This window comes from Nicotiana attenuata, chromosome 8 (assembly GCF_001879085.1).
Source record: "Nicotiana attenuata strain UT chromosome 8, NIATTr2, whole genome shotgun sequence".
NCBI classification, from domain to species: Eukaryota; Viridiplantae; Streptophyta; class Magnoliopsida; order Solanales; family Solanaceae; genus Nicotiana; species Nicotiana attenuata.
Window position 1 is genome coordinate 32,866,072 of NC_031996.1, and position 5,532 is coordinate 32,871,603.

The window sequence follows — 5,532 nt, forward strand, 5'->3', positions numbered from 1 at the left end:
GTTAGAAGTTTAGAAGTTTGAAATGAAAATGATGATTTTGAGGCTTGATTCATGGATTTTGATGTTATTTTGGCGATTTGATCACTCGAGTAAGTTCGTAGGATGTTATTGAGTTAGTGTGTGTGATTGGTTAGGAGCCCCAAGGGCTCGGGAGTGAATTGGAGGTGGTTCGGGGTGATTACACTTAGAAATATAGCAGGTTTTCCTTCAGCTGTTGCAGGCCAGGTTTGTTCTTCACGTTCGCGGTCGCCCTTACGCGATCGCGATGCTGGTCGGTCCCCTTCTTCGCGTTCTCGAACCTATTCCCGCATTCGCGTAGCTTTAGTTCCACCTTCTTCGCGTTCGCAAACTAATTCACGCGTTCGCGTAGTTAATTTCCCTGGACCCCCCAGTCTTTCTCTTCGCGTTCGCAGCCTCCTCATCGCGAACGCGATGGTCTGTTGAATTAACCCTTCGCGAATGCGGCTCCTTTCCCGCGAACGCGAAGGGCATTTTTGCCCAGTTAATTTTACAAGCTCAAAACAGACCCATTACGGGATTTTTCCCATTTCTTCATAAAACTTGTCTTCTCCAAGCTCTAGGGGCGATATTTGAAGCTCTTCTTCACTAAAGTCTTTGGGTAAGTAATTTCCCACCTAATTCCTTCACTCTTCTTCATTAATTACTGAGTTCCTAGACCTAAATTATGAAATCAAAGTAGAAATTAAGGGTTTTGGGTAGAGCTAGGGTTTTGGGGATTTTGGGTGATTCAACCTCAATTTGGGGTCAAATCTTGAAATAAATTGTATATTTGAACTCGTGGAGTTATGGGTGATTGGGTTTTGGTCCGAGCCTCGTGTTTGGACCATGTGGGACCGGTGTCGAATTTTGGTGTTTTTGGAAGAATGATGGAAATTTCATTTCTAGGCTATGAGATTATGTTTTTGAGCCCTTATTGATATTATTGAACTAATTATGACTAGATACCATTATTTCGGAGTCGGATTGTAGAGGAAAGGCGGTATTTGAGGGTTGATTGCTATTATTTGGACCGAGGTAAGTGTTTGTTCTAACTTTGGCTTGAGGGAATATGATTAGGATGTTATTTGCTACTTGCTAAATGTGGAGTATGGTGTATAGGCATGGTGACGGTTGTCTATGCACCGGAGTCTAACATGACCGTGAGTCTTAATTGCTTGTAATTCGAATGATGTGACACAATTTCCCTGTTTACTCGATAAATTTCATATGATGTGAACGGTTGAGGAAGAATTGTGATTGGTATATTTTGGAGCGTTGGCTCGAATAAGAATGTGATAGTGGAGAAAGAAGTGATTTAAAAGAGGATGTGTTGTGAATATTCCCTTACCGGGACGTGTAGACTATTATTATGTACTCTCCCTAGTCGGGATATTTGGGCTGTTAGCTGTACCCTTGCCGGGTTAAAGTGTTATGTTGTCGAATTTCCCTAATGGGGCCTTCTTTACAAAGTCAGATATTTTGAACTATAGTATGGGATCGTGTGGCACGCCGTCCACTTATATACTATAATATGGGATCGTGTGGCAATGAAATGGGATCGTGTGGCACGCCGACCACTATATATGTTATGAAATGGGATCGTGTGGCACGCCGACCACTTATGTATTATAATATGGGATCGTGTGGCACGCCGTCCACTATATATATATATATCATGGAAACCCGGAGTAGTTCTGCTGTTATTTCTAATAATTCGTATTCATTTGTTATCCCCGAGCATGCCCCCTTCCTAGCTTTACTTGATATCTTCTGTTATTATTTCTGTTGCTCTTGTATATGTATATATATCTGTACAGGTTGTTTTTGGTAGGTCCTGTCTAGCCTCGTCACTACTTCGCCGGGGTTAGGCCAGGCACTTACCAGCACATGGGGTCGGTTGTGCTGATGCTACACTCTGTGCATTTTTGTGCACAGATCAGGGAGCAGCTTTTGGACCGCAGCAGTAGGATTTCCGAGAGCTATCTTCAGTCCAGGGACTCACGAGGTAGCCTAGCGGGCGTTCGCAGGCCGAAGTCCCTTCTATGTTTTAGTTTGTTTACCTTGTATCGAACAAACACTATGTATTTCCTTTCAGACTTGTTTTTAGCATTCTATAGTAGTCCTTGAGTTAGTGACACCAGACTCTGGGTAGAACTATGTTTCAAACTTCCGCATTTTTGGTTTTCAGTTGTATTAATCTAAAATCTTCCGCTTATTTATTGTTCTCGTTTATTGTATTGTTTGAATGAAATCAGTAAAAAAAAAAAGTTTTAAATGTTTGGCTTGCCTAGCTCCGATAGTAGGCGCCATCACGACTCCCGATGGCGGGAAATCCGGGTCGTGACAGAAGACAATTCATCTCTATCAAGAATGATGATTTCAAGGTGCAACATATTCATTCAAGTTAATATGGCTGATTTGTTTATCAAATATCTACCAAAGATCTTTTGAAGATGGTGCACAAGATTGGAATGTAAATGCTTAAGGATTTGAAGTGATGCTCTCATGAGGGGGAGTTAATACGCGTTGTACTCTTTTTCCCCTACAAGGTTTTGTCCCACTGGGTTTTCCTTGCAAGGTTTTTAACGAGGCAACCAAAAGACGTATTATTAGATATGTGTACTCTTTTTCCTTCTCTAGAATTTTTTTCCCACTGGGTTTTATTTTAGTTAAGGTTTTAACGAGGCACATTATCTGTTGAATAGACATTCAAGGGGGAGTGTTATAAATAGAATTTTATTTATGGTGAATGTCTATATTTAGAGAGATTCTAGGGTTTATTACTTGGTGGCTAAGTCACCCTCTCCCTATAAATAGAGGGTTCTATTCCATTGTAATTCATCCCAAAATTCAATAAGAATTCTCTCTCTACTTTTCTCTGCAATATTGCTCTTGTTCTTTTATTGTTTTATAACAATTAATAATATAAGTAACAGGAGGTGGAATTATTACATGAGAACATTAGATAGAGATGTTTTCACACTGGTCTTATCAATTGAACTCAGATATCAAACGTATTTTTCTTGTGGGTATTGTCGTGATTCCAGACAAATTTTATTGTCACAATCAATATAATAGGGACCACCGACCAATACTTAGGGGTATTTTTGTTTTAGAAGCAATTAGGTAGATATTGTAATACGTCTATTATAACGTTGGACTAGTACTGTAGTGAATGTAATATAAGAATTAGTCATGCAAAAATTATAATGTACGAATTAATATTGAGATTATTAGTGTGACGACCCAAAGGGGTCATCACCTGTTTTCTTATTCATTCCGTACTTCCGAGGCCTTGAAACCTCATTTGGGTTTGCCTCGATTGTATGCGCAGTCCGGGCGCGTAGCCGCAAAGTTTAAATATGAAATTGTGAGAAAAATGTTAAATCTTGGTATTTAATCGATTAAGTTTGTCTTCGGTCAACGTTTTGGGCAAATGGACCCGGACCCGTGATTTGACGGTCCCGGAGGGGTTCGTAGGAAAATATGGGACTTGGGTGTATGCCCGGAATCAAATTCCGAGTTCCCAAGGCCGAGAAATGAATTTTTGTGTGAATTTGTTTTCTGAAAATAATTAAGGAAATTGGAAATGAAATTTGATTAAAAGACTGTGGTATCGGGCTCGTATTTTGGTTCCGACGCCCGGTACAAGTCTTATATATGGTTTAAGCACCTTCTGTAAGTTTGGTTGAATTCGGACGTCGTTTGACATGTTTTGGACTAAAAACTCTAAACTTGATGTTTTATGAAAAATTTGGAAGGAAATCATGGGTCTTGAGGCCTAGTTTGATGTTAATGATGTTGTTTTGGCGATTTGATCGCGCGGATGAGTCCGTAGGGTATTTTTGGAGTTATGTGTATGTTCGGTTTGGAGCCCCGAGGGCTCGGGTTGGATTTTGAGTAGGCCCCGGGAGGTCTTAGACTTAGAAATAGCAGATGTTGCAGGTTCAGGGAATTGCAGGCTCCAGCGCGCCCGCGGTCGCTTTAGCGCGGTCCGCGGTGCGTGCTGTGCGGACGCGGTCGCCTTAGTGCGGTTCGCGGTGGAAGCTGCGCGGCCGCGGTCGTCCATGCGCGGTCCACGTAGCTAACTTCAGAGAGCCAGCATTTTCCCAGGTCTACCAGCGCTGCCGCGTTCCCCTTTTCTGCGGTCCGTGCTGGAGGATTCAGAGAGTGTATGTTGTTCAGTTCTTCAGTGCGGCCGCGGTCCATTTGTGCGCGGTCCGCGCTGGGTCTTTCAGGGGGGTATATAAGGTAGGGAATTTCAGTCATTTTTCACTTTTTCAAAACCCAAAACATAAGAGGTGATTTTCCAAACGATTCTCCTTCTCCAAAACGATTGGTAAGTGATTTCTAACTCATTTTCTTTACTCCTTAACATCTTTAAACATAATTTCAACTTCAAACAAAGATTTTAATGGGAAAATTTGGGAATTTTGGGTAGAACCTAGGTTTTCTAAAATTGGGGGTTTTGGACCTCAATTCGAAGTCCGATTCCAAAATAAATTATATATCTGAGTTCATGGGGGAATGGGTAATCGGGTTTTGGTTCGAACCTCGGGTTTGGACCATGTGGGCCCGGGGGCATTTTTGACCTTTTGGGGGTAAATGGATGAAAAAGCTATAATTAGACATATGGTTTGATTTGTTTAACACATATTGATAACGCGAAGTCATTATTGCATAGATTTGGTTGTGTTGGAGCCGAATTCGAGAGGGAAAACGGTTGTTGAGGATTGAATTGGCCGTGGAAGTCTGAGGTAAGTGTTTGGTTTAACCCTAGCTTGAGGGATTAGGAGTTGAGTCATAATTGCTATTTGATTTGTGTGGGGTACGACGTATGGGCATGGTGACGAGTATCCATGCGTCGATGTCAAGCATGACCGTGAGTCTTAATTTTGCTAATTGTGTACCCTTGTTTGATCCTATGAAAATTGCAATTGAATAATGATACTAGCTGTACCAAGAAGAAGTTGAATAGGATTGGTTATAGCTGACCCTCCCTTGTTAGGATGTTTGACTTGTTGTGATTATTCCCTTGCCGGGACTGTATTGTGTACTGTGTTGAAAGAATAGGGAGCGGGTAGTACACCTACCACAAGTGATAAGTGATATTGAAATGGGAGCGGGTGGTACGCCTACCACAAGTGATATTGAAATGGGAGCGGATGGTACGCCTACCACAAGTGCTATTGAAATGGGAGCGGGTGGTACGCCTACCACAAGTGATATTTGTTGATACCCAATTTTTTCCTAAGTATTTCTTATACCTAAATATTTTTAAAATAGCATATTGGTGCATATATAAGCACATCCAAGAGTTTTGATATATTTTTTTTTTGATGATTTTAAAACCAACTATCGCCTATTTTTTACACAACAAAATCCAATAATTATTTTCAAAATTATCATTTTGGTGAATAATTTATTTTATTTTCACATTTACACCTAAATATAATTAAAGTAATTTCGCATATTTTTTTACAAATTTGTTTGATATTTTAAAAGCTAAATTGCATGTAATTGCAATTATAG